The sequence below is a fragment of the Ailuropoda melanoleuca genome, chromosome 15 (assembly GCF_002007445.2).
Source record: "Ailuropoda melanoleuca isolate Jingjing chromosome 15, ASM200744v2, whole genome shotgun sequence".
NCBI lineage: Eukaryota > Metazoa > Chordata > Mammalia > Carnivora > Ursidae > Ailuropoda > Ailuropoda melanoleuca.
This window is the reverse complement of record NC_048232.1, coordinates 55,223,577-55,249,860: the sequence shown is the minus strand read 5'-3', so window position 1 is coordinate 55,249,860 and position 26,284 is coordinate 55,223,577. Positions and strand designations below refer to the sequence as shown.

At 39.1% G+C, this 26,284-nt stretch overlaps 1 protein-coding gene and 1 pseudogene across 8 annotated transcripts in view; one reads left to right on the top strand and one right to left on the bottom strand.

Annotated features, from left to right (window-relative positions):
- TMTC2 (transmembrane O-mannosyltransferase targeting cadherins 2) overlaps positions 1–26,284 on the bottom strand; it is a 674,893-nt gene that overhangs the window by 603,613 nt on the left and 44,996 nt on the right. The window lies entirely within an intron of this gene.
- On the top strand, positions 16,228–16,761 carry LOC109489749 (annotated as a pseudogene).

The window sequence follows — 26,284 nt, the reverse complement described above, 5'->3', positions numbered from 1 at the left end:
TTTACTTGGTTAGTTTGTCTTTCCTAATCCTGAGACCTGACTCTGGACAAAGTAATAGTATGACTTGAATAATGAGGAAATTAGAATGAGGAAAGGAAAAAGTACAGGAAATAATCCAGTGGCATCACGATTCATCACATAGCTATTTTAGATACACTTCTCTAAAACTTCGGTTATTGAGGTAGCCCAAAATCTATTCAGATAATTCTGTTTGCATTTAGCTTAGAAGAATTTCAAATGTTTAAACACAATCACATTTATCCAAATCCCCTTATATGTTGACTCCCAGGTTTCTAACATACAGGCATTAATTCATCCAACCATTAACTTGAGTTGATATTTATAAATTATTGACAATTTACAAACTAGCTTTTGGGCTGTCATCTATAAAAGGGGTGCGGCTTCTATATGTTACCAGAGCTTGGAAAAATCGTCCATTACTTTTTTTTTTAAGTTTTTATATTTCCAGCCTTTCAGAAAGCAAGGTTTTGAAATGATTATTAACAAAGTTTATAATGTATCAATCAAGTACTGGAATTTTGTCAGTACTCGAGGTAGAACTCAGTGCTTACATAGTAATCACATCAGATAGCTACCCCACACATGGAATCAAGACCTCAATGTTACACTTTATCCTCTTCACATAAAAGTGCTTTTGTATCATTCTTGGGAATTTTTCCATAAAGAGCAAAGGAAGTATTCAAAATTCACAATTAAAATCTTAACCCTCTTTTAGGGGCGCCTGGGTGGCACAGCGGTTAAGCGTCTGCCTTCGGCTCAGGGCGTGATCCCGGCGTTNGTAGAACTCAGTGCTTACATAGTAATCACATCAGATAGCTACCCACACATGGGATCAAGACCTCAATGTTACACTTTATCCTCTTCACATAAAAGTGCTTTTGTATCATTCTTGGGAATTATTCCATAAAGAGCAAAGGAAGTATTCAAAATTCACAATTAATCTTAACCCTCTTTTAAGATAAATTTTAGTCAAGCCATTTGAAGGAGGAAAAGTTACTTTGAATTCTTAGAGCAGATCTTGGTCATTTTAGGTAACAAAATAAAAACAAGTTTAGGTATTCAGCAGGGTTCAAGATCTTTTTTAAAGTCTGTTTTAATATACACCAGGGCACTGAGACACATTCTCTTGATATGTTTAAAAGATATGATCTGGATTTGCCTACTAAAGCAGGGCTCTTCCAAACAACAGTGATGATAATAATAAGATGATAATAATAACCTCGGCTTACACAGCATTTTACAGTTGGAAAGAATGTTCCCATTTTCTCTTTCACTTAATTGACATACCAGTACGGAAGCAAGACTACCATCATCAACTCTATTTTACCAATGATGAAACTGATGTTCATAGGTTAAGACCAGGTAAGACTCCAGGGGTGGAACACTACTGTAGAGATCCCGATCCAGGATTCTTCCCTTATGGCCACACTGCCTCCTAAAGTGACGTCATATATAGTGATTTTCAAGTTCATGTTCAATGTTTAAGAAATGGGAAGCTCTCCTGGACATAAATTTACACCAAATAATACCAAAGTAAACAAAATTACTTCACGGTATCTTCAGAGCTTTTATTATTATCCAATGTATTCTTACTATAAAGGATAACGTGCTTTGAGTTTAAATCGCTGTTTGAATGGAAAATAATTATTCCATAGATTTACTTTCACACGTCCAACCTTCTATACTTCTATAAAATAAACTCTGTCATAGATAATTTCATAATTAATAATTCAAATCTATCATTCGAGATTTGGGATCTGTGCCTAGGAAGGAAACTGTATAAACAGCTACGTAAGTTAACACCAAACTCTTTTTCAAAGTTTTATATCAAGTTACACTCACACTCCCAATATATAAGAATTCCCACAGATCCATATCAAATCTTGATAATCAGTAATGTTGTAGAACAGTATATAGCAGTATAAATAATAAGATAGAACTACATATCACAACAAGAGTGAATTTTTGAACATTATATTGAGTTTTTTAAAAGCAAATGACAAAAACCTTTACAGAGGTCAACAAAGTTCAAAACCAGACAGATGTAAATAAATACATGGTAAAACTACTTTTAAAAAAACAGTGGAATAATAAACACAAAATTCTGGATGGCTTTTTTCTTGGTGAAAGCAGGAATATGGGATTTGGGAGAAGTACATAATTCTATTTTACCCATATTCTTTTGTAAGTATAAAATAATGTAAAATTTGTATTATTAAAGTGATAAGCGATAACGACATCAGACAAGCCTTCACGTTGCAGTAAAATCTTCAAAAAAAACACCATTTCTGCCAAAATAGTCAAGAATTTTGATCTTCCTAAGAGTTTCACCTAATCCTTTGATACTTGAATCATACTCTTTTGAAGGGCCTTTCTTGTCATTATCATGGTGATAACTGCCTGATCCAATCCTGTCATACCCCATTTGTCTGCAGGTTTCTGTGCTAACTCAGATCTTACGGAGCCACTTGCACTCATTTCATAGAATCCTGCACCCTTTGCAAGACTGTGCATTTTGCATTGCATTTGCATGTGATTTTAAGATGTTTCCAAAAGACAGAGAAAGACTTATCTACCTAATGCCAAAGAGCGGATTGACAAATCATTAATAAATACCGTTTTTGAGATCAACCTCATAACTGCAGGAATTGTGATAATACCCACTGCACAAGTTGGATTCTTAAACATTAAGTACATTTCCTAACCTGAATAGAGCCTCAGATTGCTTTTCAATGAACTGACCGAGGAGAACACTAATGAACCGCTAGCCCCTTGAGGTTGCTATAAAGAAGGTAAGGCCATTCATATAAGGAAAACTCCGTAAACATTCAAGTTCATTTAATCATATGTTAATATTTCAAAGAGACTTTCTTCCTGAGCAAATTGCAAGGGAAACCAATTACACAAATGAAACAATATTTATTTCCACTTAAAACCAAATGAACAAAGCACATCATGACAAATAATAAAGGAATACTTCACTAAGCGTGTCCCAAAGATCACTGGAGAAGGCTCTCATTTGCTTCCTAATAGAGTCCCAGTGGATTATTTAAATTGCAAACTTTTCAAACTATGTTGAAAATAGAATTCACTTGTTTTCAACTTTATAGGAACATATCTATGTTAAATAAAGTCAGGGCTACCTACATATGTAAGCCAGGCCCAAACTGAGAATATTTGGGGTTTGTCATGTGTTTTCTTTGTATCCCTGGAAATCAGGGTTTTCTTTAGGAAAAGAAACTGGACTAAAAAAGACGAGAGGTTTAAAGTACTTTTAAAATAGCAATATTTTTATAATCACCACTAGTGCACTGATTGGAGTTTTCTTCACAGAAAGAAAAAGGCCCTCGAGGCAAAGGGCTCAGTTTGAGCCGTTTGGGGGAATGCTCCTGTAGCAGTGTGATACTTGGATTGGTAGTTGCCCATCTGTGTATACAACCAGCAGGGCCATCACTTCCACTATGCAGTAGATTCCTTCCAAAAAAAAAAGGTAAATGCTGTCAAAATCCACAAATGCCTCCACATTCAACAGAGCTGGTGAGTATCGCTAAATAACTCCCCAAAGCCAAATCCCTCCAAGTTCTCTATCTGCTTACTTTGTTTATACCCTATCACTGTTCAGGAGACTGCGTTGACGCTAATTATTCAAAGGCAGGAAGGAGGTCTGTATATTCCTTTGTCCCATGCTGTGACCAAATCTGGAAGCAGCAATACCTGCCAAAGCCGCGAAGCCACGTCAGTAAGGTGAAATCCTCACGCAGCTTTCCTGGCAGGATGATTACTCCCAAGCACACCCAACCTCCTCTTTTGTAAAGAAAATGAATGCTTTCCCCTCGGACTCTCTCGCACTGACTCTGGGAACCCGGCTACTCTGCTACTCAAGGACTTATGTGTCCTTGGAAGTATTTCCTCTTTCTCAAAGTCCTGATGGTCCTACTCAGGAAAATTATAAACCATTATATATATGTGGGAGTGGTATGAGGGGGGAGGGCTAGAGTTATTGATTTTTTCCCTAACCTTACATGCTTTTATTAATAAAGAGAACATACTAAGCATTCCAACCTAAGAAGTAAGAAAAACAAAACAAACCCAAAGAAAATACAAGGAAATAATGGCCTATGACTAGATAGTTTTATAGATAATATCACCGTACATTCAAAGAACACATAACTCTAATGGTACACAAATTCTTTCACAGAACAGAGAAAGAGGAAATGCTCTCTCAATTCATTTTTTAAAAAATTTCAGCTCTACTGGTGTATAACTGACACATAAAATTGTAAGATATATAAAGTGTACATTGTGTGCCCCCTCAACTCATTTCATGAGCTACTGTAACCTTGACTCCCAAACTAGACAAGAGCTGACTAACCTCTCTTGTGAGCACAGATGGAAAAGTTTTGTCTGTCCGCTCTGTTTTACCACTTTACATTTAGTATTTACTTTCTAATTGGGTAAGAAAAATTAAACTGACCAAAGAAAGCAATGGTACCTATACAAAAGTTAGCTTTGAGGGTGAAGGTGGATCCAATCTTAAAGCATTAAAAAGTATGTCAATCAGGTCCCTTAAAGTTACAAATGACAGAAACCAACTCAAACTGGTTTACACAAAAAAGAAGAATGTATTGCCTCATATAACAGACCATGTATTCAGACTAGGCTGTCAGGATTCTGTATTTCCAGCCCAAGCTTGGCCTTTGTCTCAGGAATGAGAGCTCCCACCAACAAGGACGTGAACGCAGTGGTCCTGGACTTCGATATCAAGTGTCAGAAAACCCAATTTTCCAGGCCATGTACATTCAGGAGTGCTTTTTCACATTCCAGAATGATACACTATTGCATGAACTGACTCAGCTGCAGTACTTTTTTTAAAGTATAATCTAGGGGTGCCTGGGTGGCTCAGTCCGACTCTTGATTTCAGCTCAGGTCATGAACTCAGGGTCGTGAGATCAAGCCCCGCATCAGGCTCCCCACTGCGCATGGAGTCTGCTTAAGATTCTCTCTCTGCCCCTTTCCCCAGTAAATAAATTAAATAAATAAATAAAAAATCTAAACATTTAATTTACAAAGTTTTGTTCTATCAATAAATTAGCAGAGCTTATTTTTTTAAATAAGAATATCTACTTTTTATAATACAAAATGTTAAGGCTAACATCCTGATTTCTTTTGTTGTTTTCTTAACTCAGTGAATTAAACTACTAGTGAGAAAAATCCATAATGGAATATTTGTTTCTAGAAGCCACTAAGAACAGAGTGCATTTAAAACAATGCAATTATTCTTGATTATTATTCTCTAAGAAATGCCTTAATTTCTCCATCTTCTCTCAACTCATTTCTGATCAACAAAAGGCAGAATAATGGAAGTATGAGCAAATCCCATTCCTTTGGGGTACCTTCTAGAAAAACAGGTGGACTCCCAGGCATAAATCTCAATCTCCTGATTCTGGTGACATCCCCATTTGTCCCTTCATGGATGTAACTAGGATCCCAGAACGTCCCAATACGTGGCAAAATATGACCTCCTCAGACTCTAGAGAATCTCCTCAACGACGGCTCTAACTCCATCGAGCTTTTCTAATTAACATAGTGCAATTTATTTTTACCTGTGTTTCCCTAGGAGGGCCAACCACTTTCATCACCATAAGACACGGGCTGACATTTGAAATCAATTAACTTCTGCATCAAAAACTAGAAATGCATTTTAGGAGATCTTTGAAAATTTAAACAGCTTTACACATTAATCAATTGGGTCTCCCAGAGAATTCAGTACGCCTTTGGCTATTTCACAAGAGAGACCTAAATTTTCAGAAGTTATGTGTAAAGTTTTCCTACCTTCTTTGAAAGAAATGCGCTTTTGAAGTTTTCTTTTTTATAGATCCTTCTCAATTCATCAAACAGAAATGAATAACTATTTTGCTGGTCAGATCTCTCCAGTCAAAATTATTAAGCCACACAATATAAAACACTGGCCAATATGAAAAAGTAGTTAGAAACCCTTGTTATAATAACATCGTATTAACTTTTAAACTTCAGCCCTCCACACGGTAAAGTCACAGCTGAGAAATCTTTGAAAGGATGCTTACATGTGGTCCATCTTCTTGTTCTTAAAAAACTTCTTCCTTCGTTTAAAAAAAAAGAAAAACGTGTCTTGTTTTCAGCGAGCAAACTGGCGCTATAGTATCAAGACTGCGGCAACAGGCACCCTCGGTGTCACAGTTGACCAACGGACTCGGTTTCCGGCTCAGGTCACGATCTCAGGGTCCTGAGATAGAACCCCTCATGGGGCTCTGTGCTCAGCATGGAGTCCGCTTCGGACTCCCCCTCCCTCTGCCCCTCCCCGTCACTCCCACGTGCGCACGCACGCTCTTTCTCTCCCTCAAATGAATAAATAAATCTTTAAAAAAAAAAAAAAGACTGCAACAACAAATAATTTCCTCCCTGTACCTTTTTTTTAAAAAAATAAACTTTACATAGTTGATCTACAGAGAGTTACTTGGCTCCTGAGTGTAGGAGGGCAAGAGTGAAGAGTAGACAAGATAAGCAGCTGACGGGACCAGCTCTGTATCTGATATCGCCTGAACGCTTCTTTACTGGAAATGAAAAGCCAGGAGGTCAACAAGGTGTATGCCTCTATTCTGTTGGCTTAAGAGAGCAGTGCTCATTCAAAAAGATGATGAAAAGACCCAAAGAGAGAAACTCTCAGTGTAGCAGCCCTCAAGGACAGCGGGCACAATTGATGTAGGTGACTGGAGCCTGGTGTTTAATGACAGCAAGACAGTAACACCAGATGTGGGAGATTTCAGACCAGTTACACCACCTCACAGCACAGCCATGAGCAGGAATAAAGAGAACACAGAGATGTCTCCATGTATTGCTAATACAACCCCCCAAAGTCTTAGATTATTATTCATAAAGTTCATTTCTCCTATTTAAAGCAGAACTGTATTGTAGTATTTATTTTCTTTAAAGTTCCAAATCCTAGATGTTGTCTAATTCTACTAAGGTATATGTTGATATTATGGAGTCATACATTCCTAATTCGAAATAAATTTGTGGGATATAGTGGTTGGTTTTTATGAATTCTTTAAACCAATATACGAAAAGAGTGGCTAGCTGCTCCCGATTTTATGCTCACCAGAATATAAACAGCTTGCATATTAAGAGCTCGGGACAATCTCAGCCATGAGATTCTTGTAAACAACTAGAGAGAACATAAAACAAAACCTGCCAATAAATGAAGAAATTGATAGTCTATGGGGAGTGTATCTAATTAATAATTCTTCTGTAAAAATGCTTAACTTTACAAAAAAAAAAGACTAAGTTAAGATGGAATTCCCTTTTCCTCCTGTAAAAATTACAGTAATTTTGAAAACTAATAGCCAATAATATCGGTTGGAATAAAGCACATATTCAAAACGTTCTGGAGACAGTGGAAATTGGTGCAATCCTTTTTGAAATAGCTTGGAATTCTGTTCACCCCTTTTAACACAAACCTTTCCCTGGAAACACTAAATATGTAAGGATCAAAAACACAGTTCTGACTCCATAAAACACATATGTTCATAATTCCAGATACTCTTTGTAAAAGGGAAAACAGAAAAGCATTACAAATTAGTAATAGTAGGAGCTAGTGTCAATAAATTATGGAAATCCATATTTTAATTATGTATTACATTTTATAAAATAGTAAACACTGACAAGTTTGCCAAAACCATACTTTCAATTTTCCTTCTTTAAAAAGACTAAAAATGTTATTGAATGTGTCACAGAATTTAATATATTCATATGCATCCTTATATATTCATATATATATTCGTGTACATTCATATTTTCCCATAAATAAGCAAAACTCACATTATGCATGATTTCTTCAAGATTAGCCACTTTAACCTATAGCTTTTCCACGAAGAAATGATTTACAATGGTTTCAAAATAACTTTTTGAACAGTTTCCAAAATAACTTTATACTTATTTCAGAAACCTAGAATTATACATCATTCAGCCTCTAAATTTAACATTACTACAGAAATTTGTTAACAAAAAACAATTCTCATAGCTCATAGGTAGAAATTACAGGCTCTGGCTAACAGACACATGAAAAGATGTTCAACATCACTCATCATCAGGGAAATACAAATTAAAACCACGAAATACCACCTCACACCAGTCAGAACAGCTAAAATTAACAACACAGGAAACAACAGGTGTTGGTAAGAATGCAGAGAAAGGGGAACCCTTTTGCACTGTTGTTGATAATGCAAGCTGGTGCAGCCACTCTGGGAAACAGTATGGAAGTTCCTCAAAAAGTTAAAAACAGCACTACCCTAAGACCCAGCAACTGCACTACTAGGTATTTACCCAAAGGATATAAAAATACTGACTTGAAGGATACATGCCCCCTGATGTTTACAGCAGCATTATCAACAACAGCCAAATTCTGGAAAGAGCCCAAATGTCTATCAACTGATGAATGGATAAAGAAGGGGGTGTGTGTGTGTGTGTGTGTGTGTGTGTGTGTGTGTGTGTGTGTAATGGAATATTACTCACCCATCAAGAAGAAAGAAATCTTGTCATTTGCAATGACATGGATGGAGCTAGACAGTATAATGCTAAGGGAAATAAGTCAGTCAGAAGAAGACATATACAGTATGATTTCACTTATATGTGGAATTTAAAAAACGAAACAAATGAACATGGCGGGGGAGAGAGGCAAACAATGAAACTGATTCTTAACTACAGAAAACAAACTGGTGTTGTCAGCAGCGGGGGAGGGGGGAGGTAGGTGGGGGGATGGGTTAAGTGGATGATGGGTATTAAGGAGGGTACTCGTTGTGATGAACACTGGGTATTGTTATATAAGTGATGAATCACTAAATTCTATACCTGAAACTAATATTATACGGTATGTTAACTAGAATTTAAATAAAAACTTAAAATTAAAAAAATAAAGAAATAACAGGCTCTTAAGTCACACTTGCCCTGATGTAAATTCAAACTTCACCACTTGACCTTGAACAAGTTACTTAACTTCTTTTTAACAGTCTCGTCATCAAAGAACTTGGAATTTGTTCATTCATTATCTATTTACTACACACCTACCAGGTGCTATAATAGCTACTATCCTAAGATTTAACCCAGGAAAAGAAAACAAGTAAAGTCACTGCCCTCATAGAGATTACATGCTGGTAGGATAATACCTCAGAAGGCTGTGCTGACGAACTAGAAAAAAATACTTATGAAGCTCTTTGTGAGGTGTTGGAAACAAGGATGCACTCGATGACACGGGATTGATAATAGTTATTATTATCTCATGGGACTGATGCTAGCTATAATTATCTCACAGGACTGTTGGGTGAAATAAATGAGCTAATTCATACCAAGCATTTAGCCTTAGGTTAAATAATCTCTATATATCAGCTATTATTACAAAATAATTAACTTTATGATTATCTCTGATGCTATCTCTATTCACTGGCAGTGGTAGGTGGGGAGAATGAAGAATGCCAAGATTTTTTAACTCCTTTAAGAAACGATAAACCCTGGGTGCCTGGTTGGCTCAGTCAGTTAAGCCTCAACTCTTCATTTCCGGTCAGGTCATGATCTCAGGGTTGTGAGATGGAGCCCTCGCTCCCCCACTCGGTGGGGACTCTGCTTGAGTTTCTTTCCTACTGCCCCTACCCCAACTCATGCATGCACGCACACGTGCTCTCTCTCAAATAAATAAATAAATCTAAAAAATAAAAAAGAAAGAAAGAAATGGTAAACCCAATGTTGTTTCCGGTCACTACTCAAAAACGTAAGGAAAAGATGCCAAGATCCATCTCAACCCTTGCTGTCAATCACACATGCTGGTTTCCAACATGAGCCCGCGGGATTGGTCAGCATTATAGGAAGTACCTAACATCAGTCATTCTTTGTTGATAGAAAACTTAGGAGGGACCTCATAATTTGAACTAAATACAATTACAGGGATGGAAAAAAACAATGTGTACGCTGGGCCATCACACACACACATCTGAATTGGGCAGCTATGCTTTCCCGTGAGAACTATTCCCTTGTTCATCTTTAAAAACTGCTTTAAAATAAACGGCTTCGATCTGTTATCACAATCTGAATTCTCTTTCCTGAGGCACTAGACTTACTTCTACTTCTATCTGTTCCAAGAGTCACAACAAGTAAGGCTGCGGGAGATCAAGAGAAATGGAGCCAACCTGGGACCCAAAGGAAAGGAGACACTGGATTCTTTGTGCTGAGGCTGGGCCTCAAATTCAGGAGTTCCGCTACTGCACAAAGAAAGCATCGAGGCTACAAGGTGGAGCCGTAACCACATTTTTAGACTCACGTGTGAGAAGCCAAGCAGGTAGACTGTCATAAGCCCCCCCCAAAAAAAGTTTTGTTGTCTGTCTCTCACTGGAATGCAAGTCAAGAAGGACAAGGATTTTGTCTTCTTGCTATGTGAATACAAATGAATGAATAATAGTTTCTAAAGTTGAGCCAAGTCCAACATGAAAGAGTTTGGGCGATCTTAATTGTTCCCAGCATTGGAAGAAATGACCATTATGTGGCAGGATGGAGGCGTGAGCTAACAACAACGGCACTCATACTACAAAGCAAATACATCACATCAGTGTATACCTTAAACTTCCACAGCATTATAGGTCATATAGATCTCAATTAAAAAAAAAAAGTTTGGCACACTCAAGAGAAATGAGAGTGATTCCATAGTAACATGGGACCTCCGGGCAGCAGAGGAAGATACGAACATAGAGAAGCTCGCACACCACCACCCCCACAGCCGACACACTCCAGCCCAACACCGCAGAGGCTCTACACAGAACTACTATGAAATAAGCAGAGTGCAAGGCTTAGGTTCAAATAAAACAAGCGGCTACCCTCGCCTCACTTATCTACCCACTAAAAATAACGTTTTAAAAAACAAAGTATGCTTGGGGCGCCTGGGTGGCACAGCGGTTAAGCGTCTGCCTTCGGCTCAGGGCGTGATCCCAGCGTTATGGGATCGAGCCCCACATCAGGCTCCTCTGCTGTGAGCCTGCTTCTTCCTCTCCCACTCCCCCTGCTTGTGTTCCCTCTCTCGCTGGCTGTCTCTATCTCTGTTAAATAAATAAATAAAATCTTTAAAAAAAAATAAAATTAAAAAATTAAAAAATANCCCACTCCCCCTGCTTGTGTTCCCTCTCTCGCTGGCTGTCTCTATCTCTGTTAAATAAATAAATAAAATCTTTTAAAAAAATAAAATTAAAAAATTAAAAAATAAAAAACAATATGCTTAAGCACAAACTATGTGCCAAGTTCAAATGTAAAAAAAAGGGGGGGTCAAATAGCTGCTATCACTAAGGATGCTCGAAAGAAAGTGCTAGATGTGTCTAAAAAAAAGAAATAACCTATTATAATAATACTGCAGACAACAGCAGAATCATTGCAAGAACTCAACCACAGGTCAACTGAGAAGGGAATACTACTGCACTGAGAGTGTCGAGGTTTTACACCGCCTAGCAAACCAGTCACAGTAACGCTCACCACACTGTTTTCCATGCTCTAGAATCTTCAGATAAAAAATAAGAAGGCTCTCTTGAAATTACCTTTCTTTCCTACTCCTTTCTTCCCTGACATGTGGCATTATCTCAGAGAAACTACCATTATTTAGCTTTACACTTCGGTTCCAATTTAAAGCTAAAACTCGTTACTCACCACCGAGAGATACACGGAAACAACGCAGAAACCTGAATCCGGATACAGGTTGCTATCCCAGCTCTGCCACTACCTCATGCCAAAACCTTGGACAAAAATCTTATGTCTTCTGGACTTCTATTTTCTCATGTGTACAATCAGGATATTAATGGTAAACCTAAAATTCTGTTAATGTTATCCAACTCTTCTGGCGGGGGGAAAGCAAGTAGGTCCTTAAACTGGAATTGATGAAGAAGGGTCTCTAACATTTCTTGGCATAAAGAAGTGACCACCCAGTCTATCTGTATGTATGTATTCGTTTTCTGTTGTTATAAAATAAGTGATCCCAAATGGAGAGGACTATACCAAGACAACTTTATTAGCTCACAGTTCTGTAGGTCAGAAGCTCAGCATGACTCAGCTAGGTTCGCTGCTTAGAGTCTCACACAAAACCGGAATCAAGGTGCCGGCTGCATTGCCTTCTTATCTGGAGGTTCTAGGCAAGAATTCACCTCCATGCTCATTCAGGTTGCTGTACTAATCCTGTTCCCTTGCTACTCTGAGACTGACATCACCAGGTCTTGCTGGCTGTCAGCAAGGAGCTCCTAGAAGCCTCCTTCTCACATGGCCCCTTCCATCTTCAAACCAGCAATGGCCTTGTGAGGAGAGCCCCTGACAGGCTTTAAAGCTCTCGGACTTCCTCTTCTGCCACTGTCAAAGAAAACTCTCCTTTTAAATGGCTCAACTTTTGGGGTCTGGCCCATTTGCATAATCTCCATATTATAAGGTCAACTGATTTGGACTTTATAATTACAACCTCAAAATCCTTTCACTATAGTACCTGCGTTCATGTTGGATTGAATAGCCAGGAGAGGGGACTCTAGGGGAGCCATCTTTAGAAGTCTGCCTATGACGTGGTGTTTGCTCATGTGTGCAGGTGTGTCTCTCCCCTTCACAAAGCTGGAAGCCATGGTCATTTTTATATGACCATTACACACATAAGTGCTGAAAAATGATGTGTCCCATAATATCTGTTCAACAAACTACCACCCATTAGACAAAAACATACATGGCACCAAATGCTATTAACTGAGCCCTAGAAACTCAAGAAGAGATAGAAATACGATGTACCTACCTCAAAGCATATATTTTAAATACTTTATTAGAAAGATGGATAAAATGTTGATGATGCTGGTTGTTTCAACACAAAAATGCTAGATACAAATCAACAGCTAAATAACTGAGCAAGTGAGGAGAAAGAATTTTTAAAAATGCACATACAGTTCTTAGATATCCCAAAACTCTAGTGTCCAGTACCTTTTTCTAACACCTGCAAAAGCTCTTTTTATCACTAGAAGAAACTTCTAATACAAATGAAAAACCTCTATTTAAGAATCCTTAAACATATTCCATAATGCTTTCGGTAGCACAGTAAGACGGGCAAACAATGCTTTCTCTACAGCCAGGGCCAATAAGTATTACAATTTAGGATCAGCACCTTGAATAAGCACTGACAAGCAAACAGACTGCCCATGTAAAGAACAGGACAAAAGAAACCAATCATTCTGCCACAGTTCCTAATTCAGAAGGCTGAAGCATTCTGCAGTACCTCTTGAATTTAAAAGGGGGAAGGGAGGTTAAAAAATGTGTACTATATTCTGAGATGCTCTGAATAAGCTACTGAGTTAATATCAATTCAAATAATTTATTCTTTAGCAGCTATTTGCCTGTTCTGCATCTTCATAAAAACAAAATGGTATTTTTTTTTCCAAAGCATAAATAATCCCATTCTTTTGCAGGCTGTGACATCTGCATAAAGATAATTAATTCCTATCTTCCGCTATTATCTATTTGTCCGCTACCAAAGGGTAAGTGGTGTTTTCTCTAGGCTCTTCTGTGCTAATGTACAATGTTTAGTGGTAATAAGCATTTTAAGCTACTGAAGAGCCGCTTCAAAAGAACATGAAATTAACTGAACATACATCACAACACTGTGCTATTTACAACCGGCTCCCATGGATAATGAAACTTCACTTAGGACACTCTCTTTCTGTTCAGTCAACACATTTCAAATACTATTAAAGGGATCACTACCTGCAAAGGACCTCAGCTGATCTAATTTGACTTTATCTTGTAACACAGGGGAGTTACAGCATTTTCCGTGACAGTTGTCTTCTCAGATGCTACAAAAGGGTTTCTGCAAGGACTGTTATCTATCCATCTCCAGAACAGCCAGATAAGATTTAATCATCACGTGCCACACTGCTTTAATTTGGGGTTGCCTGAACTCTGCCTGAAGAATGAAAAAAATTAAAGGGCACACACATGAACAGAAGGCAAAATAAATCCCCGTTGTGTCTTTCAAGATGCTCACTGATGCCTTATACTTTTTTTTCCTTCTAGCAATAAAACAAGGTTCATTATTCTGAGTATTTCTTCAATGCGAACCTGAGATTGCAGTATCTTTTGTATACAGTCTTTCACAACAAAAGGAAAGCCAATGAGCATCAGGAACGCCTCCCGTAAGGATGAACTTCCCCCTTTAGAAAGTTAAATTATTAGTTTCATTAGCCTGAAACATGATTTTTTTTTTATATATATATACAGTAGAGGGCACTTTCACAGTTGGGTTTCAGGTGAATCCGAGCGGTGACTTAATATTTGTGTGGGTCCTGTTGGTGTCCGCCCCAACCTTCATCTGCCTCCTGCTCCCAGCCACATTCCCACAAGGGTCACCATGTGGCACTTTTTTACGCAAGGAGATGTAAGTAGGTCTGCTGGGGGGAGTTCTGTAAAATTTTATGTTGTTTCTACAAATAAAAACAATTTTAAAGACCTGGCTGATATGCCCCTTTCTATGCTTTGCCTCCCCCACTTTCCTTGCTCCGAACATGGATCTGACATTCACGAGGGTAGCAACCACTCTGCAAGAATGAGGAGACACACTCGAAGATCCAAGCCAAAAGGTGGGGCAGTAACACCCACCTTCGGCCATGCTAGATTCATGATGGCCTCCACAAGGGAGGCAGGGAACCCAGAATTTTCTGCAACCTAGGAGGGGAAATATAAATGCTAAGAAATACAAGCAGACTGAAAGAAGAGTACTGGCATCCAAATAAAGACAGGTGTCCAGGTTCTCTCCTGAGAAAGACAAAACTACTCGCATCTCAGTAATAATTGTCCTGATCACATTAATAGCAGCCACAGGAACAGATGAGAATTCCAAGGGCTCCATGCATTCTAAAGCCCCATCTCCCCTTCTACCCAATGTTCCACTTTCTCCCCCATACACTCACATGACCTCTTGAAGGACAGCACACAGGAAGAAAACCCCAGAGCCTCCCCATTTTACCTAAAGATACAATTTAATTCTGTTGCACTGTTTCTTCTCCTTGACTTTGTAGCAGTCTCTTCCCTACTATCCAGGAAGCAAAGAAGGCCAGATCAGTTAAGAGAGTAATAAAATGTTCCCATTTTCTCTGCACATCTGGGCCAAGATGAAGTAATTTAGCCAAGCACTGAAATTCAAAAGCAGCAATGCTACCCCTAGGAAAGCCCTCCTGAGAGAGAATACAAATAAACAGCTTTTATATTTGAAAAGTATGTGTAACTGGATATTAAAATAAGAGTTGTAGTTCAGGCCTCATATGATAAATATCAGATACACAGGGAGGTGTAAACCAAAATGCAAATTTCCCAGGAGGCATTACAGAAGTATCTGACCCCTTGCTGATTTAGTGGGTACAAGTGTCAGGTAACAGACAGACTGAGGAGAACAGGAGTGAGTGCTACCTCTTTCTTTCCCTTCAATAGAAAAGAACCTCAAGGGCACTTTGAAAGCTTATTCTATTGCCCCGGGGTTGGAAGCCAAAATTTACTAGTATCCCCAACCTAAGAAATATCAGGTGACCTGCTGCCACACAGAATGCTGTATCTGGGAAGCACTGGACAGTTTCCCTTTCTAAAAGGACATCAAAGATGGCCAAAGATGTGGATTAGCAGTGGGTCTGCCGAAAGAGCCAGCTTGGAGCCATTCTGAACCCTTTATAAGACCACCAGGCAGGGTCACCAATAAAGATTATGATACAGAATCACCAAAAACCAAGGGCTGATGGGAAAGTGTCAGCCAGAGGGAAAAACAAAACAGTCCAGGGGAGCTGTGGTCAGAGGATCCCAGCAGGGAAGGCTTTGATGGATTCAGAGACACACCCCTAAGAAAATGAGTCAGCTCTGAGTATCTGCTGGATCCAAAGTGTACAAAGCCAGTGTGAATCCACAACCCCAAAAAGGGACTTTCCTGTGGACACTTGATACTGTTCTATCTCAGAAGAGTCTATGATAGCAGCTAGTAAATGGAGAAAAAATTAGCAAGGAAGAAAGTAGGAGCCAGTAGAAGGATGCTCCAAGAAGCAGGAGTTTCTTTCTTGTGATTTACTATATTCCCCAGCCTAGAACTCTGCCTGCTACATAGCAGGCGTTCAATAAATACTTTTTCAATGAATGAAAGCCCATCACATCTACCCTTCCAGAATGCAGACTCCCTTGTACAATGTCTACCAGAGGCAAAGGTTAATTTCCCAGCTTTTTTTGTCCGACATTTTAGTGAGGCTACAGGGGTGGCCGCTGCTCTCTGAGCTCCGCTATGCCACCCAAGGACGACAAGGAGAAGAAAGAAGCCTGAAAGTTGGCCAAAAAAGACAAAGACCCAGTGAACAAATGTGGCAGCAAGGCCAAAAAAGAAATGGTCCGAAGGCAAAGTTCAGGACAAGCTCAATAACTTGGTTTGTCTTGTTTGACAAAGCAACATAATTATGACAAACTCTGTAAAAAAGTTCCCAACTCTAAGCTATATAACCCCAGCTGTTCTCTCTGAGAGACTGAAGACTAGAGGTTCCCCGGCCAGACCAGCTCCTTAGTAAAGGACTTATTACACTGGTTTCAAAGCACAGAGCTCAAGTCATTTACATCAGAAACACCAAGGGTCGAGATGCCCCCCAGCTGCTTGGGAAAATGCATGAACAGATCCCACCAACTGTACGTTTTGGAAAATAAAACGTTATTAAATTAAAAAAAAGATTTATTTCCCAAATGAGACTATAATTGCAATTTAAAGGAATTATAAAGGCTTTCTACTACCAGCAAACTCAGAAAAATTCTAGCAAGTTCTCTGACTTTGGAAAATATTTCTTTTGATTTTGTATTTTGCTAAAATTTTCATTAAAAACAGGGATAAACTTTCCCCTCTGAATACATTTTAAATGGATAGCAGGAAGCACAATTTAAATTCTTATTATGATTTCATCCTGTGAGTTGTACCTGTTCAATGTGCTCATTACCCAGAACGTGGTTTACAAAGCAATTCACCATACATGTTCCATTTTATCTTTGTAACAATCAAAGGTATCTCTCATAGTTCGAGGAACTAGGGCTCACTGAAGAGTAAGCAACAATACTGGTTGCATGATACAGGCTTTGTAAAGCCAACTGTAGTACTCTTTCCAGTACTGTTTTCCTTTAAGGTTTTCTGACTCAGTCTTCCTGGATTCCTATCTCGCATCTCGTGTCCACATAAAGATAGATAACCCTGGACTCTTGCCTTAATTATACCCCAGCTATTCCTAACAGATGGTCGTTTCATCCATTATTCAATTCACTTAGCCTACCTGGCTTCCTGACCAATGACTACATTTGTCTCATTAGATCTTAGCATAGGATTAAGTTCAGCAAAAAGAAATGCAAATTCCAAAATAACAGTGGCATAAACAAGATGGGATTTCATTCCATCTGCATAATATATAGTCCAGTGCCAGAAATGACAGGTCCTCAACAGTACAGGACCCAGACAGACTCCTATCTTGTTGCTCTGCTATATTCAACTCACGCCATCTGCTTTGGGGCCATGTTGGTCCCACCATCACACCTACCTTCCAGCTAGCAGGAAAGAGGAAAGAAAATGATGCCTATCAAGTTACACACATCTCTTCTACTTACATCCCACTGGCCAAAACTAAATCATATGGTCACATCTACCCAGAAAGAGGCGAGGGAACCTGAGCTCTTATATGACAGAAATACATCTTACTCAACTTCTAGTGTTCAATACATATCTGGCACTGTTTAAGACACTGGCCACTATGATTCTTATAATCACTGCCATAATCATCCACAGGACAAGCATTTACCAAATACCGTTCTATGTATCATTTTTAACTAACTAAAAAGAAGACTGACTAAGGATCATTTTACTAATTTTTTTTCATCACTGATCAAAAGAGCTACCGCTGACATTAAAATAACTAACAATAATAGCTGGTTCTTCTTTTCCCCAGTAGCCTCAGAATGTTTAAATATTTGGTGGTAAATGATCTGGAGTTCTCACTTCATGTGAATGAGTGCATTTTCAACCATTATGTCTTCCTACCAGGCCAACAGACAATTTATCCCAAGTGACTCAGAGGAAAATGTTCCCTGTGCCTAAATAAAACTCCCCTTACAGCATTAAAACTTGAAAAACACCGTAAAACTAAAATGAACACAAGAGCCAACCTGTTGTTCCTGTCTACTGAAGAAGAAAAACAAGTAACTCTGAACAATTCTGTGCATTCATTTGGAATGCAAATGTCTGTCACTCAGTAAGTGGTCACAAAATTTAAAAGGCAACAGATCACCCTTCTTATTCAAAATCAAAAGAAATATTTTCCTAAACTAACAGAAAGGTAAGAAGATAATTCTGATAAAGTAGCTAAAACAGTAAGATAAAAATAAATTTCCCCATGGCATCTACTCTAACAACTCCCCGTTGATAAACACGTAGTTTTATGAATAATGAAGACATTTTCATTTGTTTGCTAAATACAGGTTTGTCCGCTGGCATGCTATTTTAAGGGAACATAGTCATTTCTGCCATTTGTCCTTTTCAAACTTCTAAAATGAAGAAAGAGGAAAAAATATCTAATCATAGTAGATCGAACGATTTATACTAGTTTGTTTAACCTGGAACTATTAGAAATTTCTAAGAAAGACAAAAATAAAAATACCACAGTAACGCAGTGACTCCTAGCAAATTACTACTGGCGAAGTTGAGAAAGAATTTAAAGCTTGCTCTGCACACCAATGGACTTTCTTCCCTTCTCCCAACATAATATTTATCATTCTACCTCACTGCCTAAGATGCTTTCTGTTGAATGTGATCCTTTCAAAAACATCAGGGAAATATCTCCCGTTGGGCACTGGTATTTAGGCATTAGAAAGGTAAAAAATTCCTTTGAAAGGCATAGAAAAAAGCTCAATAGGTTGTCTCTGGCTTTACTACAACAGGTTGTTCCTGGTGAAGCTTGAGCATCACGGATTTAAATCAACCCCAGGTTTCTTTACAAGCAATCAAGTCTGCAGTTGGAAAATTCCATGCTTTTTTAATCTTTCACTTCTATTTATCCATTTATATCTCCCGAACTATTTGCCATACGGATACCAACAACACCAAGAAACAACCCCATTATGTTGCTTACAGTGGCATGTACTTCCTGCTCCTTTCCTGGGGTAGACAGAGCTGCTTGCCGTTTTAAATCAATAGATTAATAATGCGGCTATTTTTTAAAAGTTCCCCACAGAGTGGTTGCTTTAAAGGAGAAAACAGAACTGTCTAGCTTCACAATGTGGATGCTTTCGGTATAGGTTCAAATTCATTTCTAAACAGTGCTGCACATGACAACTTTAATTAGTAGCATTGCTCTCCTACCTGTGTCACTTCACACCTGACATTAAACACACACACACACGTTAAGACTGTTCAGTTGAGGGGTGCCTGGGTGGCTCCATCAGTTAAGCATCCAACTCTTGGTTCTGGCTCAGGTCATGGTCTCAGGATTGTGAGATCAAGCTCTGCATCAGGCTCCACGCTCAGCATGGAGCCTGCTTAAGATCTCTCTCTCTCGGGGCGCCTGGGTGGCACAGCGGTTAGGCGTCTGCCTTCGGCTCAGGGCGTGATCCCGGCGTTATGNACTCTCCTACCTGTGTCACTTCACACCTGACATTAAACACACACACACACACGTTAAGACTGTTCAGTTGAGGGGTGCCTGGGTGGCTCCATCAGTTAAGCATCCAACTCTTGGTTCTGGCTCAGGTCATGGTCTCAGGATTGTGAGATCAAGCTCTGCATCAGGCTCCACGCTCAGCATGGAGCCTGCTTAAGATCTCTCTCTCTCGGGGCGCCTGGGTGGCACAGCGGTTAGGCGTCTGCCTTCGGCTCAGGGCGTGATCCCGGCGTTATGGGATCGAGCCCCACGTCAGGCTCCTCTGCTATGAGCCTGCTTCTTCCTCTCCCACTCCCCCTGCTTGTGTTCCCTCTCTCGCTGGCTGTCTCTATCTCTGTCNAATGTGATTTAAGTTTCTCAAAAGAATGGAGATTAAACAATATCATACTTCTACAAGTCTAGCCAAAATTCTATTAAAGCAAACACTCCTGGTTTGTTATTTAATGCTTCTAAACATTCAGAACAATTTTTAAATGGAGGTATCAGATTTCCCTCAGATTAATACTACCTCCCCTGATGGACATTTTATTTTATGGTCATAAATTCCAACTGATTTTTAGTTGCTTACATTTTATATGATTTAAGAATGTATAAAATCATGGGTATATTAGTGTGTAAGCATAGAGCATTTGTTCACTTGTAAGAGAAAAGGGAGATTAATAAATTTTTCTACCATATCATAAAAGCTATATAACTGCAACCTTCACTAAAATCCAAGACTTCATTTTAGCTTCTATTAGCTAGAAGCAATGCTTTCCTTTTCCAACTATCTATTTTTAGGTAGAGTCTACTGTTTGGAATACATTCAAAATAACAAGTGGCACCTTGATTTGTATTTCTCAGAAATGTTAAAATATAGTAATAATATAGCAGTCATAGGACTAAATATCCATCATGGGACTAATGCCTAGACCATAGAAAATGTTAGCCTTTTCTGACAAGGCTGTGGAAGGAAGACACAATGGAGTACAGATTTGCAATAAAATAGTCATTCTGATATTATGTGGCAGTTGCCCTAACCACTTGCATTACTGGAAAGCACCCATAACAGCACGCAATAGCTAAAAAGAACAACGATTACAAAGCCATTGAAATCAGAGAGGAATTAAACAAAAAAGTCAAAACTGACAGATCTGTTATTATACAAATACTCTAATGGGACTTTATTGAGACTCAAAGATGTTTAAAGCAACTCCAAAATAAAAAAGAATTCTATACTTTACACATAGGACCTATTTTTTTAAAATAATCATCTTGACAACTGTTGATCATATTTTAATAAGTGAGGAAATGAAGAAGTACTGAGAAGGCGGCCAGGATGTAACCTAAAATAATATTTAAATGTAGTCAAAATCATCTTCAAAGTGAAGTTTAACTTTGATTACATTCTGTGTACCATTTATTTAACTTCTATACTCTACTGCTGACTTCCAAAGTCCCAAAAGGGAAAAGAAAAGCCTTATACTAGATGAACAGGGCCAGGGCTAGGGTATGGTGAAAAAGGCTTTCATCCTGAGCACGACATTTAAAACTCAGGTATCCAGATAATGAAATTAACACAATACTTTTAAAAATCAAAGTTAATACAAACTAATGTTTAAATAAAGACAGGATCAGTACTACCGACTCTTCCTTTGCCTTACATATGGCTCTAAGCACAATATGGTTCAGCACAAGGACTGCAGTCTTTATACTGATATTTGGTTCATTATGGATTTTTTGCATTAATTTTATTTTTAAAAGATTACCTAGCATATCGTTTATCTCACTACTGGTTTTTTGTTGTTGTTGTTTTTGTTTTGTTTTGTTTTTTAAAGACTTTATTTATTTATTTGACAGAGACAGCGAGAGAGGGAACACGAGCAAGGGGAGTGTGAGAGGGAGAAGCAGGCTTCCCACCGAGCAGGGAGCCCGATGCGGGGCTTGATCCCAGGACCCTGGTATCATGACCTGAGCTGAATGCAGACGCTTAACAGCGAGCCACCCAGGCGCCCCTCACTACTGGGTTTTGAGCACTACCCTTCCCACCCCCTAAAATTTTGTGCTCAAGGCAAGTATCTCCCTCACTTATCCTAGTCTCAGCCTCCTCTTTAGGAGTCAATAAATACCGGTTGACTGAGGGACAGAATGTATAAATTAACCTCTGTCCATACTTCCTTACCACCTGCAACACGTCTCAGACTCTTTCCAATAGACTCCTCTTGATAGTGAGATGGATGAGCACCCCTCTTTGCCAGGTACTTTATTTATATGACCTCTAATTCTCACAAGACCACTCCAAAGTAAATATAAGTCTCCCCCATTTTATGACTGAGCAATCAGTCTCTTCAGTGTAGTGACTTGCTCCTAACACAGCCTCAGTAAATATTGGTTGGATAGTAACGACAAAGCCAGTAAGTAGAGACTTGGACTTTAACCCAAGTATACGTCCCTCCAGCTCGGCGATCACCAACACCAAGAAGCCATTTTTAAACCTCTCTTCTGTTTCCAGTAACAACTATGGTGGGCAGGATTCTGAGATGACCCTCGTGATCTCCACCCCATGGGGTCACTCCTGTGATTACAGCAAAAGAGTGATTATACGGTAGACCTAATCACGAGCCCTTCCACAGCAAGCAGTTTGCTCTGGCTGATGACAGGAAGGGATGTCGGAGAGATTCAAAGGATGTGACACACCACTGCTGGCTTTGAAGATGGAGGGAGCCTCATGAGAAAGAATGTGGGTGACCTCTGGAAACAGAGAGTGACCACCAGCTGACAGCAAGAAACCAGGAGCCTCAGACATACAACCACAAGGAACTGGATTCAGCCAACAACCTGGATGGGCTTGGAAACGGAGCCTCCAGAGAAAAGCCCAGTTGATGCCTAGACTTTATCCTTGTTAGATCCTCAGGAGAGAACACAACAAGCCTGCTCAGACTTACCGTAACTGTTTACACGGTGATAGAAAACTTACAAATCAACCCCTGCGTAACTCCATCATAATACCACAAAGCCAGACACTTACCTGTTCATCTGAGCTCCTTATTATATCAGACTAAGGACCTACCCACACCTCTTGTTGTGACTTGCCCAAGGCCACACACATTATAGGCATCCAGCTGATGTTGAAGAATTGGATGAATTCACACACTAGTTCTTTAATAAGTTTAAGGTACTGACAGCAGCGAGGAGGAGGAAGCAACGTGCGTCTGACATGGGCCTGAGTGAATATCTGTGCGCTAAAACTTGCCATTTTATATCCTGGCATGCAATTGAAGGAACACTCATTTTTAAAGACGAGTTCCACAACTATGTAAACTTGAGATATTTACCTGGATATACGTTCAACCTCACTGTATAACCGATAAAGAACTACACAGGCTTACATAAAGAATTGCTTTGGCATTGTATCCCCCACAAAGGAGACAGACAAAATATCCTTCATGTCGCCATGTTCCTTACTTCTCTGGACCCCAACTGCCCTGTCTTCCAGCTTCTTCTTTGGTATTGGTGTAACAGTCAAAATCATAATCTCTGAGAAAACTTCCCTCAAAACTACTTCTACCTTCTAAGAGTGGAATATTCACAGGCATGTCATTTACCAGAAGAAAGAATATGAAGTAAAACTAATCACTTGGATTGACTGCCTATAAGAAGTTGCTACCGGGGCGCCTGGGTGGCACAGCGGTTAAGCGTTTGCCTTCGGCTCAGGGCGTGATCCCGGCGTTATGGGATCGAGCCCCACATCAGGCTCCTCCGCTGTGAGCCTGCTTCTTCCTCTCCCACTCCCCCTGCTTGTGTTCCCTCTCTCGCTGGCTGTCTCTATCTCTGTCGAATAAATAAATAAAATCTTAATAAAAAAAAAAAAAGAAGTTGCTACAAAAGTACATGAACCCCCCTCATACACACACAAAAAGAAGACTGAAATCACTGAATTAGCTGCTGAACGTTGACTTCCATCCATAACTCTAAACTCCGCAGAAGGAGAGAGCTGGCATGCACACTGCATATTTATTCATCTGTGAATCCCAAACATTTAACAGAATTTTGATACCTGGTAACACAGTAGGCACTCAATACATGTTTACTGAACTGAAGTGGCAGTAAAATCTGTGATGACTTTGGGTATCCTTAAACACATGTGCTACCCTCACCTCACAGCAAGGAATTCATTACTTATAATTCAGCAGACTTAAAATAAATGATCTTCTCCAATAGTCATCCTTTCTTGATGACACCATTTCTATTATTCAGCTTGCTTTAACTATATTTATATATGCATAATGAACAGGGAAAGTGCTTCACAAATGGAAAGTATTTTGAAGAAAATAAAGAGATTATTTTTAAGAACAATGAAAATTTTAAAATTCTTAAAGTTTTCTTACATATTAATCAATGACTTTAATTGCTATAATTATGTGAATACAGCCCATTAACATCTCGCAGTGATGCTGATATTCGTATCCATGCTTTGGAACTCCTTACAAAAAGGTCCTTTTAGGGCAATTAACCCTATTCAGATGGCACCCAAGAGGAATCTAGGTTTTATCAGTTCTTAAGCTCCAGCTAACAGTGTTTCAGGTAGGTGCTGGAATATTCCAAATTACAGCTATAAAATTACTTAATTGTGTGACCTACAGAAATACAGCTAAACCATGCTTCCACACAGCTGGAAACCTAAATTAGTCCTCATCAGTCTGTGTATAACTACTGTGTTCAATTGCTCACTGAGCCTTAAAGATCATGAGAACCAAAATGCAGGAAAGTTACAGCTGTTCTTCCAGAAAACAGTAGCCAGGAAAAAAAAAAAAAAAGTCCCATTGAGACATTTACTCTGACAAGAATCTGTATAAAAATCGATAGTAAAGCATGATAGAGAATTTTAAATTTCCTGAACCAGTATGATACAGCCAGTGCCAACTGGAAATTGCTTTCGGTAAAGAAGGCTGAATAATTTTTTAAAATACATATAACTACTTTTGAAATTTCACACCAGCAAAACATTTGAACAATTCCTAGGTTCCAAAAAATATCAGCCAAAATCCCGACCAAATAACTCCCCATTATTCTCCCACCCAAACCTTTTCTAAGCAGTTATGAAAATGAGGATGGGAAGGGGAGCGGGTAAGGAACCAGGAGAACGAAGGGGAAGCCCTCATGACTTACAAATTAGGTAAACTTCCTATTAATCAAGAATTGGCTCTATGTTGTTTCTGCATATATTAGCACGATCCAGAACTAAAGCTGGGCCAGTTAGTCGTTTATTACATAAACCATCCCTTACAAAATAGGACCTTGCCAGCCACACACTTACTTGGTTTACTAGTTCTGATTACACAGCAATCTAATTGCAGTACACACACATAACTAAACTGTTGATGTAAGACGTTACTTGTACGAAATCCTACATTTGTTATTTTTCTTGACTTTGCCCCAAAAAAAGGCCTGTTATTTATCCTAAAGCCGAAACGTCAACAAACTGATGAGTAAACAAATTAATGTACATATCAAGCATTTAAATGCAGGCTTCCAATGCCTGGAGTTTGGTTAAGAGCAAACAGCTCTAAATTTCTAGCCAAAAATTCCCACTGTTCTAAAATTTGTATATGGCCTACTAAATACTTCTCATAAATTATGTCCTGACAGCATGTTATTTCTACTTACTGAAAATATTACTGTACTCACTAACGTATAATTTTCTTTCTTTAAAAGATGAGAAACAACCCTGAACTCACATGCCAAGTCTTACCACCACACGGCCAGACACGCTGGAGCCCCATGTTGGCAACCTACAGAGTACCATTTGCTCAGTTCAGCGATAAGCCTGTGAGGTGACCCAACACAATCTTCTGAGCAGCACAGTCCACAGCACATTTAAGTGGTGACAACTATCACGTGGTCGTGCTTCGCAAACTCTGCAACAATGCACATTTGTAAAGGTAGCAGCCAATATTACATAGATTTTTTCATTTGTTGAATATATAAACAGCGATAAATCTGGCACTTGATTCTAAATTTGCCAACTGTAATTACAAACACATGTGCACATTACATAGCTACAGATGCACTTAAAATAATTACCTTCCTGAAGATGTCTGCTTTCCACAAGCTACTAGAAAAAGCTGCTAGCTACTCTCAATGCAACAGTTTTCCACATGCAAACACATTAATCAGAATAACTTATACACTTGAAAAGACAAACGAGTTATCTCTATGCCTCACTTCTTCATTTTACCTCCCTAGCAAATTTTAACCCACCATTTCCAAGTAGGTCTCACTTTGCAAGTGCACCCGTTAGGATCATGAAGGAGAGGGGCGCCTGGGTGGCTCAGTCGTTTAGCGTCTGCCTTCGGCTCAGGGCGTGATCCCAGGGTCCTGGGATCAAGCCCCACATCAGGCTCCTCCGCTAGGAGCCTGCTTCTTCCTCTCCCACTCCCCCTGCTTGTGTTCCCTCTCTCGCTCGCTGTCTCTCTCTGTCAAATAAATAAATAAAATCTTAAAAAAAAAAAAGGTGCTAAGGGTGTTCGTCTCTGTCATGGACATGGGTTAAAGAGAAC